Below are 12,418 nucleotides of genomic sequence, written 5' to 3'. Positions count from 1 at the left end.
TGCATATTTATAACACCATGAGGGGAAAAAAGAAAACTACCATAAAATACAAAACACAACTTATTTAAGGTTCTAGAGATACACATTCATAACAGCTTTTAATCATCTTAGCAACAGATAACACATAGCAAATACACATCGCAACAGATAACCAAAGCATGTTAGAAGTGACATGTCTATTCCTATGAATGCAGTTCTGCAAATATCGAGTTGATTCCTTCAGTACCCCCAAAGCATTTGAAGTGTTGTAACAGCTATGATATGTGAGAATTAAAATAAAGTTGTTTCCATGGTAAACTACATTACTACATCAAAGGGAGATTACACCGAGTTACTTGAATAACTTACTTTCAAAAGCAGGCAGAGGTACCTGAAAAGATAATGCAGAAAAAACACAAATCTCTTTAAGATCTAAAATTAGATTTCTTTATAAATGCAAATTGCCGGTCTATTTATTACATACAGTGATTACAGATGTGTCATGAGTGTGTTACATAGCCAAAACCAAAGCATAAGTGACTCCAACCTAAAGAAAACGTTCTATAGAAAAACATACATCTGGCACTTTCTATGATGCCAGTTTTCTTTTATGTTCATGCCTTGAATGAATCAGGATTCTGAAGGTTTCAGGTGTTTCATGAACCCACCCAATCCCATTTTACACCCCAATGACTGAAGAGACTGTGAGCGTTGCTCTTACTACATCATTCCCCACAGAAAAACTCCCATACTCATTATAACTTAGGAAACTGAGTCATTGTGAGGAATAATGAACCTATTGATATCACAAAGCTAGAAGCACCAAGAAGTATAGTTTGCCATTATGAGTAAAATAAACTTTCATAAAGCATTGTAGATCACAGGCTTAATTCTAGAAGAACAGATTCTTTGTTACTTAACGTTGCCATAGTTCAATTTTCAGTAAACTTAGTATTTTCTAAATATTATCTAAACACAAGCATTCATCATTTGCACCCACCATACATGTCCATAGTGTTACTGAAACTTGACTTGATTAACAAACATGGACCAATTTGTAACACATTATAAATGAGCACACCAAAAATCATCATAACAGTCTTACTTCAGAATTTGTCTAACTTACAAAGGAGTGTATATTTGAAATAGAAAACTTTACATGCAGGAGTCTAAACAAAAGGTGATTTAAGGTAAGTAACAAGTTGTACCAGGCCACAGGTCTGATCAAGGGAACAACAGGTCAGGTCCTAGGTTTCTAGAATCCACGACAACCCATTTGGATTCTCGGGCCAACTCATCTTTCTTCCTAAATCCAGGTGCGAAGAAACAGTCCTCCATGACCACAGAATATTTCAAGATGAATCAGACTCAATATAAACTATGGTGGTAAATGTCACATCTAGTTGGTTAGGGACATCTCACATATGGAAGGTTAGTTTATAGTCTAAGTAATGTAAGTATCTACAAAAGCAACACCCACTTTTCAAGTTGTTAACCATTTTTAAAAAGGTAAAAAACTCTCACGCCCATGAATTCCATTTACATGGAATACATTGCTATCATTTTTTTAAATGCATTCACATTCAAATCTGAGAAACATGATTCTGAGCTCATCAGGCCTGCTTAATTGCACTAACATCTGCAATCAATTTAAATTCTTTAAGATGGTCTTTCACAGTGCTTGAAGTGATTTCATGCTGTGATAGATTTAACACACTCACTAATTTATAAACACACACAGGCAGATGAGATCTGTTTTTCCAGGGGTGGGGTAGAGTACTGAAGGACAGTCTGAATTTTCCAGCTATCAACTGGATACAGAAAAGGATGCAGACTGCATAACTTCCTGAAACCACGTAAGATGACAGGACTGCATTAACAGCATAGAAACGAAGCCTAAAATTAGTGTTTTATTTAAATCCATTTGTACGCCATGGACCATTAAGAGGTTAGATGGAAGTTTATGGATAAACAATTAGTGAAAAACCACAGTAATCACTTTAGTTATACAGAAATAGGTCATTCCTTAAAATACCACCATTTCTTCCCCCCTCCCCGAAATTAGGAGCAAGGAGACAGGTAATATCTTGAATTGTTTTGTAACCAAAGACACAAATTGGCATAGAACAGGAGACTCAAAATTAGAAAGACAGAGGCTGTACTTGGGTGGCAACTTCAACACAGATTTGGAAAACCCCTTGATCCCTACAGAAAAGAAAATGTCACAGTCAAAAACCCAACCATATTGAGCTACAAGATAGCCTCTCCGCAGTCCGCAAAATATAAGCAATTGGACAGACACCATTAGCAGCCAAACTATCTGCACGGCAGCAATGTCTACACAAGAAAAAAACACAGAAGCAACAGAGTGTCTTACAAGCAAGTCAACACAATTTTCAAATGGCACAGAGGTATCTACTGAAACTTAGTGTCCAAAAGGAACATAGCCGAAACTGGGAGAAGCTTGACCTACTATGATTGTGGATAAGTACAGCAGGCCCAGAAAAGATCTCAAGAGGCTAAGATACCCCATGTCGCATGAACTCCAAGCTAAACTGCCCCCGCTTCATTCCAGGATGATAATCCCCAATAAAGACAAAGCACCGGGCCCAGCGGCGTGGCCTAGTGGCTGGGGTCTTCGCCTTGAGCGCCCCGGGATCCCGTATGGGCGCCAGTTCTGGTCCCAGCAGCTCCACTTCCCATCCAGCTCCCTGCTGGTGGCCTGGGAAAGCAGTCAAGGACGGCCCAATGCATTGGGACCCTGCACCCGCGTGGGAGACCCAGAAGAGGTTCCAGGTTCCCAGCTTTGGATCGGCGCAGCACCGGCCCGTTGCGGCTCACTTGGAGAGTGAATCATCGGATGGAAGATCTTCCTCTCTGTCTCTCCTCTCTGTATATCTGACTTTGTAGTGAAATAAATAAATGTTTAAAAAAAAAAATAAAGACAAAGCACCAAGAACAAAATCACAATTCAGCCACTCATTCACACACTAAAACCAATCTCAGACAAACCCATCATTGAAACTGTACTTTCAAAATCCAAGCCACAGTGAGGTAATATGTAAGACATAAAAACACTTAACTGCAGAGTAAGATAAAATAAGAAATGAAGCTAGGGAACTCAGGAGAAAAGAATTAAGATTTTAACAAAGTGTTTCCAGAATGAAAACATACTTAGAAGATTTAAGAACAAACATGGTCACAGGAGATTCAGAGGAAGTAAGCTTTTTTAAGAGAACAAAGCTGGGTGGTGAGCATTAAGATATGATTCAGAAGCTAATTAAAATGCCCACATCCCATACTGAAGCCCTGTTAGCACTGATGCCAGAGACTAGGAGACAGCTTAAATGGCTGGAAGAACTACATCCCTGCCACCCACCTGCATACATTTCCAGCTCCTACGTTTGGCAAAAGATAAGCTAATTTGTCCTTCATTAAGAATTACAATAACAGGGCCTGGTGGCGTGGTCTAGCAGCTAAAGCCCTCGCCTTGAAAGCCCCAGGATCCCATATGGGCGCCGGTTCTAATCCCGGCAGCTCCACTTCCCATCCAGCTCCCTGCTTGTGGCCTGGGAGAGCAGTTGAGGACGGCCCAATGCATAAAATGAATAAATCTTTTTTTTTAAAAAAAAGAATTACAATAACAATCTTTGTAAAATTACAAAAAAACCTCCTTGTAAAAAATATGGTCAACAAGCATTATGGAAATAGACAAGTGAAAGAATCGAAGATGTATCCTAAATCTCCTGTGTCACAAGGTAACCAAACAATGTTTTAGAGCAACTTTTTTTTTTTTTAAAGATTTTATTATTATTGGAAAGCCAGATATACAGAGAGGAGGAGAGACAGAGGAAGATCTTCCGTCTGATGTTTCACTCCCCAAGTGAGCCGCAACGGGCCGTACGCGCCGAACCGAAGCCGGGAACCAGGGAGCAACTTTTTTTTTTTTCAAAAATATTCCAAGCATTAAATGAAAACTTCAACCATCACCTAGTTGTAAGTACCCAAGTAAAACCTGATGAAAGAACACAAGACTTCCTAGGGTTTTGCTCCAGGCATCAAACCTGAACCTGCTCAAGCCTCTGGATGTAGCTTCCAGTTTACAGAGAATATAAGAAATCAGATACTTTAGCTTCCATGAATATGCAAATCACATAGAACACACGGTCCTGAGTAACATAAAGAGATGAGTGGGGAACCTGAAGATTAAGAGTTTACAATAACCCAGATTTTAAAATTTGGTGGGAATAAACCCTGACAACTGGGGCTGCACTTTTGAGTAGAGAGGGTTGATGTCTGATAGACAAGGGAAGATGTGCCGTGGAACACCCACCCCACCCCCCCAAGTCAGAGAGCCTGGGTACTAGTCCTATCTTATTTTGCTTCTGACTCCAGTTTCCTATTAATGTGCACCCTGAGAGGTAGCCGGTGACAACTCAATTTACCTGCATGGCAAACCTGGATTAAACTTCAGCTTGACACAGGGCTTAAACCTGGCCATGTGCTGGCTGTTGTCGACAATTCAGGAATGAATCAGGCATGCACTGTCTGCTTTTCAAATAAAATGAACTTAACAAGAAACGATCCCAGTATGGATCAATGACTGCTTTCAGAGAAAAAAAAATACATAACTCCAAATGAAGGCGTTTAACTTGAGGCAGGTTAGATGGAGGGCTTTCTGAGATTTGTTTCACTAAATGGAGAAGTATCCTTATGATTAAGCTGCACTTTTTAAAAATGTTTTCTGTCTCATTTCGTTAAAGGTTCGAACAGTTCAGAAACCCTATCCTAGCTGCAATACAAACTTGAGAACAGTCAAAATTTAAGATATGGGACTCAACACCTCAAAGTCTACAGACAGATCTCTAATTCACTTAATCTACCTAGAAGGCCTTCTGATAATGAAGGGATCTGAAAATAATTGAGTTGCCTTGGTAGTAAGAAGCTATACCAATCATATTTATGTATTTGATGGTTACAGGGGAACTGTTACATCACATCACACCAGTTAGGAAATGACAATAAATCAGGACACCTTGAAATTAGGAACAAATGCTTTTGAGATAAAGATGAGTCATCCATCAATGACTTAAAGAATGCACAATTTATTCCATTTAGGAATAACAATTGCATGATCTCTCTTAAAGTCAAAGTTACATGTATAATGCCACTAGCTAGGAAAGTCCATCTCTTCACTGAAGCTTTCACACCAGAAGGATTCTAGTTGCTAACACCTATTCCATGGGGACTTTTCTCAGACAGAGCAGGTTTTTGATTATAGAACTTAAGCCTCCCCTTTGAAAATTCCTGCAAGTCACCAAGTGATAACGAACTGAATAGCTATCATATTTGTATGTCACTCAGTTTTAAGTTCTGTGTATGTATGTACGTATGTATGTATATACACATATAAACTAATTTATATATAAACTAGCACAGAGGATATATATGCCTTGAAGATACAGTGGCAAGACAACACTTCTGTTTACTGTGCATCAAGCTTAGCGTTTCAATTCTATCAGCTTCTACCCTTCATAACATTACCGTGAGAACACAATGTTTATCATTCTGGCTTGCAAATGGAATCACCAAAAGATTTTGACTCAATAGTGACTCAATAGTAATGTCAGGGTTCCTTCCACAGAAACCGAATTCAGTGGTAAGTGGTCAGAGATGGACATCAAAGTATGTCAAGTTCTTTAAATAACTCTTCATTGATATAAAGATTCAAAATCATCACTCTTGGCTACTTTTTCTTCATTCCATCAATTATTTTTCCCCTTGGTTCATTGGGACACAATCACATACAGTCTGTATTTTTATTTTGCTTTTTCCTTCAGAAACATTCTTTCAAAAGGTTCATTCCAAGTAGGTATCTTCACAATACTTTCATATCTATCATAATCACATGTACCCTTCTAGTTGGTACTTTAAAAATTATTAACCTACAAAGTGATTATAACAAAATGTCTCAGACTAAAATCAATCTAATCACTAAGAAGGGCTGGCATTGGGGCACAGGTTAAGTGGCCACCTATGACATTTGCAATGCAGGTTTCAAAACTGGCTGCTCTGCTTCCAATCCCTGCTAGCATATGAGGGCAAACAAAGGAAGATGACCCAAGAGCTTGGGTCTTACTCATGTGATACTCCCAGATGAAGTTCCTGGTTCCTGACTTTGGGCCAGCCAACCCCAGGTCATTACTGGCCATTTCGAAGTGAAACATTGGATGGAAGACACATTTCTCTGTCCCTCCCTCCATTTCAAAACAGTAAGTTTTTTTTTTTAATAGAATGGTTAAAGAAAATCAGAATAATCCTTGAGTAATTCAGTCTCAAAAACAGATGGCAAACAAATCCTACACCTGGAAATTTTTTTTTAAATGCTATCATACAAGGAGCTTGAGAACTTACATGATTTTTAAATGTATATACAATTCTAAGGGACCTATTTAATTTCTTCCTTTAAAAAGGAAGTGGTGCCTAATAGGCAAATGAAAAAATGTTCAGTCTCCCTAGCTGTCAGGGAAATATAAATCAAAACCACACTGATGTTCCACCTTACTCCAGTGAGGTTGGCCTGCATTCAAAACTCCACTAACACCTGCTGGCATGGATATGGAAAAGTCCCCTCCTCCATTGCTGGTGGGAGTGCAGGCTAATACAGCCATTATGGAAGTCAGCAAGTCAGAAGAGTGCTAAGAGAACTGAAAATGTCCCTGTTGTATGATCAGCTATCCCACTGCTGGGATTGTATACAAAGGAAATGAAAATCTGCAAGTGAGAAAGCAATCTGTAATCCTATGTTCAAAGCTGCACAATCTACAATAGCCAAGACACAGAAACAGTCCAGATGCCTGTCAAAAGAGGAGTGCACAATGAAACTGGTGCACTATGGAGTACTACTCACCCATGAAAAAAATAAAATTCTACCATTTTGCAACCAAATGGTTACAACAAAACCATTATGCTCAGTAAAATGTCAATCCCAAAAAGACAAATATATGTCCATTGTGATATAAGGCAACCTTCATGCAAAATACAAAATAAACAGCCCTTTCAGTATGTTTTTGCTACATCTCATAGGTCTTGATTTTTTGTTGTTTTTATTTTCATTTCCTCAACATAGCTTTTATCCCCTTATTCTTCACTGACTCATGGTGAGGTACTATCATTTCCTTCACAAACATTCTTCATTCTTTCAGTGACACATTAGTCATTTAGTAGCATGTTACTTAACTTCATGTTGTAAATGTTCTATTACTCTCCCTGTTATTGAGTTTTATGGCTTTTCATTTAAAGGGATGCTTAGCAACTGTAAGAGACTATCAGATCCCAATGTGAAAATACAATGCAGTATGCATTTCTCCTTCCAAATCAAAGATGGACTCCCAATGAAATTGTTAACTGTATCTTGACAATAGGATGCTGGATTCTTTGCCTTTGTCCATATCTACAATGTCAGAATACCCTTAAACAGCAGAGTAATTGACCTATGACTATTTAAGCAAGACCATGTCATTGTAATATAGAGGAAATCATTGAGGGGAGGAAATTTTGGGAGTAAGGAAAATCCCAAAGCCTATAGAACTGTATCATAAAGTAAAATTTAAAAAAAAAATGATAGTCGGTTTTTTCACTATTACCTCCTACATAAAGCATCACCACAAAGCAGCAGTAATAGGGAATAGTACCTTCCATTGGTACTGGCCAGAAAAGCAAACTGAATGAATTGGAGCTCCTGGAAGAGTATTTTAGCTATGCATAAAACTTATCCGATGCAGGCACAAATGGAAATTAAAGTGCCAAGAGAGATCATTAGGAAATACTCAACAAGAAATTGGTCTGTTGCCCTGAGGCTTTGAAATATTTTTGTAGCAAGCAAATCTAAAAACCAATAGGCAAAAACCACAGTAAAGGTACTGTATCATAAGATGCTTCTATAATCAACAATTCATTTCTACTCAGTACATTTCATCAACTCTAACATGAAGGGAAAGCCAAAAAAAATCATCCATGCAAATTTTAATTATCAAGAATGTCTAAAACTTTGTTTGCTAAGTTTCTAGGTGTTAAAATACAAACCTGTAATAAATAGGACAAAAAGAACAAGTTGACCTGTCTAGAACTGTCTTCCAAAATCAACTTTTGAAATAGATACAGAAAGGTATGAAAACATAAGACTAAGAAATACATTAAAACTGAAACATTTTTAAGTACTATCTTATAGATTTCAAACAGAAATATACATATACCCAACACACATGAGAAGCTTTAATTGTCACTTAATGAGCCAAATTAAACTCACTGATTTGTTACTCATGTAAACACTTTTATTAGGAGCTGTTGTGGCATAGTGTATTAGGCTACTGCCTGCTGTGTGAACTATAACGCCACAGGAGCACCAGTTCGAGTCCTGGCCACTCCAATTCCAATCCAATTTCCGAGCAACGCACCTATGAAAGCAAAAGATGACTCAACCGCCAGGTTCCTTCACACCATCATGCAAAACATAGATGAACCCTCTGACTTCAGCCTGGACAGCCCTGACTATTGCAGCCACTTAAATGAATCAAGAGATAGAAGATTCCTGTCCCTCCCTAACTCTGCCCTTCAAATAAATCCGTCTTTAAGACAGACAGACACACACACACACACACACACACACACACACTCTTGTCAGGGCTATGACTCTGCATCACTTATCAGAGTTCAAGTTCTGACTACTCGGATTCCAATCTGGCTCTCTGCTAATGCATCTGAGCGAGGCAGTAGCTAATGGTTAAAGCACTGCAGCTCCTGTCTCCCATTTGGGAGACCCAGGAAGAATTTTTGGCTCCTGGCTTCAGTGTGACCCAGCCCTCAGCTTCTGTGACCATCTGAGTGAAGCAGCACAGGATGAGTTTTGCTTTCTCCATTTCTATGCCTCTTAAATGATAAATCTTTAAAATAGAAAAAGAAACACCTTCTGTTAGCCTTTCTTTGTGCCCTTTAGTGGTATTTTCTAGAACACTTTATGCCTAATTTATTTTTACAAAACAAATCCAAAGAACTACAGCAATACTTAAAGCATTCAAAGGTAACCTTTTCAAACTTTTCCACTGCCTCAGAAACCATATCCATTAAAACCAAGTGTCAGAGGTAACTAGTAAACACCAAAATTTTAAGAGAAGCTCTTGGACAAAAGTCAACAAGAAAAAAAAAAGACAAAAAAATAAAGAACAGACGTTCTAATTAAAATCTCAGCAGGGTCCAGCATGATGGTTCAGTGGCTAAATCCTCACTTTGCAAGTGCTGGGATCCCATGGGGGGGGGGGGGGGACCAGCGTCCCAGCTGCTCCACTTCTCATCCAGTACCCTGCTTATGGCCTGGGAAGCAGTAGAGGATGGCCCAAAGACTTGGGACCCTGAAATCACATGGTAGACCCAGAAGAAGCTCCTGCCTCCTGGCTTTGCATCAGTTCAGTTCCAGCTGTTATGGTCACTTGAGAAATGAACCAGCAGAACAAAGATCTTTCTGTATGTCTTTTCTGTGTATCTGTCTCTCCAATAAAAATAAATAGTGGTCCTAAGACTTAAAATCTTGAACAATACTCAAAACTAATTGGTTGGGATTGGCGGGGAGAGGCGGGCAATGCTTGCTTATTTTTCTTTAGAAAAAAATGAAGATTTCTACATATTAAAGAAATATACAAGATGATATTAAATAGGCAGTTATTTCTCACTGAAAATAGACTTAAAGTAAAAATCATGTAACACTGGCACAACTTCTGTTTTTTGCTTAATGGAGTATGCCACAACAGTAGTCCCCAAAAATGGCTTTTAAGAAGTGTCTTTAAGAATGTCTTTTCTAGAAACAATCTAAATTTGATTCCACATAGGCAAAAAGTATGAAGATGATATATATAAGGTCACTCACAGGAGCAAAGCACAATGTTAAAGCAGCTTCAATACAAACATTATTTTCACAAAAGAGCCTAAAGACAAAGCCCCCTTTGTGAGGGCAGTGGCTCCATGACATCACACTTAACTCACAGCCTCTCAGAAACATGTCCCATGGCAAAAAAAAAAAAAAGAAAGAAAGAAAAAAAAGCAGCTGCTCCCACTCTGCCTCCTCTAGGGAGGGAGGGGAACCCTTCTCAGAAGCCTCCCACCACATGGGCCCACCAGATTGTTCTGGAACAACTTAGATCACATCTGTAAGCCCAAAAACATTAGGAAAAAGTTCTTCTGTCATTTTAAGCCTCTAAATGTAACCCTTGCTTAATCAAATTTTAGTAGTCCTTCCTAGCGGCAGAAATTCACTCTCACTACTCAGACACCCAGGAACCTCAGATTTACTCAAGACCTAGAAATAGTAGTCTGACTAGCAGTATTTTTGTTTCCTTTAAAAAAAAAAAAAAAAAAAAAGGTATGTGTGGGGGAGCACAGCACAGTATCTTAGTGCCTAAATCCTCGTTTTGCAACCGCGAAGATCCCATTTGGGTGCCGGTTCGTGCCCCAGGTGCTCCGTTTCCCTTCCAGTTCCCAATTGTGGCCTAGGAAAGCAGTCGAGACTTGGGACCCCGCACCCACATGTGGCAGACCCGGAACAAGCTCCTGGCTTCAGATCAGCTCAGCTCTGGCTATTGCAGCCATGTTTGGAGTAAACCAGCAGATTCTAGATCTTCCTCTCTATCTTCTCTCTGTAAATCTTACTTTCCAATAACAACAAACAACAAAACAGAATAAATCTTAAAAACTTACGTACAAGGATATTTCAGTAGGTTAATATAAATATGGGATTAAAAGACAGTGTACATTTTCCACTAATATTTTCAAAGACTCAGTGATACCTTAAGACAAATTCTGAGGGCTAATATTCCTAACGCATATTTAAGTCATCAGTTGTAGGAATAAGCACCGCTTTCCAAAAATAGAATTAACTCTTACTACAAAATTTCAAAGCTAATTCTAAGGCTGAAACCCCAACAGCAGCATGTACGACGGAAACTCCAGTCCCTGCTGAAGAACAAGCTATCCGTGAATTTTTATTCTGATCTCCTCAGTCACTTTCTCATTAGCCATTAATGTAAATAAAGCAGTATGACACTCTATACCCTACGGTGAACAGAATGTTTCTGCTTCCAGGGCAAGCATAATCACCGGTCAGCTCTAACTTGCTAGAATGTTGACCACGTGCCAAATCATTCAGAGGCCTCCTAGGAAAAGCCGTGATCCTCCACACACTAATTAAAGGAGTTCATGCCGTAATCACGCTTTAGATAACTAATCTATTTCAATCCTGATCATTTAATTACCTAATACTGGTAAATAAATTCCAACCTTAGTCCAAAATAATTAGAGGATTAAGGTTTAAAAATCACTGAATGTGTTCTGAAACAGATCTATTACAAAGTTCAAAAAGGGTTTGTTCTTCTCTTGTCTATTATCTCAAATTAAAATGCACTACTACACAACTTTTTAAAAACTGGTTCCAACTGATACATCCCTTATAATTAGCTTTAATGAATTTAACCTTATTAGATTTAAAATTCTCCTGAAAGGGCAGTCCTCTCTGAACATATACAAGTTACGTGACCATTGCTCACCTGGCAAAGTTTAACTACCTCACATTGCACCTGTTACATTCATATGTCCATGCTGCTTCACAGAAAAAAGCAGCCAACCATCTTAGTGTTGCATCTCCAGTGCCTAGACCATGGTCCAACATATACTTAACAAATGTGTTCTCAACCAAAAATGACAGAAATGGGGACTAACGGTTTATTTTAATCTGATGTACTTTTCAGAAAACAAACTACCAGAAAGACAGCCACTGGTCACAAAATGTTATATTCTAATGATGAAATAAACATTTTACTTCTGATAAGCCTATGATTTAGGAGTTCCCATTTTATGGATGAGGAGATAGGGAATGAAAAAGGTAAAGCAGGATGCTTCCAGTTAGAAGGTAATTAAGCAGATTCGAAACCCCAGAGCTCTGCCTGCTCTAAAACCCCTAGTGCTAATTTCCAACTAACATTATGAAACAAAAGTAACTGGTACCAGTATCACAACACATGAAGCACAGCCCATCCAGCCAAGAGCTGGGAGAGGCACAAGCGCTTCTGGTTGCTTCTGAACTGAAGCTTAAGCTGCTAAGACATCACTTGATTCTTCCAACAGAAATGCTGTAACACGAAGGCACCAACTGGCACCAAAGAATTAAAGTAGATACAAAGTTTTGGCTTCCTAGCCACAGGTTAAAGTATTCAATAAAAACTGGTGTGAAAGTACTTTTCCTAATCTAACCCTATTCCAAATGCATCCAAGATGATTTCTCTACCATCCTGCTCATGGCTTCTCCCCTGGCTTATGTCCTAATATTTGTATCCAATCCATTTATCTTCTACTTGTATGACTACTCAGGCTCATCTGTTTTTCATGAAACAAACAG

The 12,418-nt window shown here is 38.7% G+C and overlaps 1 protein-coding gene across 3 annotated transcripts in view; it reads right to left on the bottom strand.

The window, feature by feature from the left end:
• Window positions 1–12,418, bottom strand: part of DIAPH3 (diaphanous related formin 3) — a 472,570-nt gene that overhangs the window by 383,626 nt on the left and 76,526 nt on the right. The window lies entirely within an intron of this gene.

Source organism: Ochotona princeps, chromosome 12, assembly GCF_030435755.1.
Source record: "Ochotona princeps isolate mOchPri1 chromosome 12, mOchPri1.hap1, whole genome shotgun sequence".
In the NCBI taxonomy this organism is placed as follows: Eukaryota; Metazoa; Chordata; class Mammalia; order Lagomorpha; family Ochotonidae; genus Ochotona; species Ochotona princeps.
Note: the sequence above shows the minus strand (reverse complement) of the source record. Positions and strands in the feature narration are given on the sequence as shown.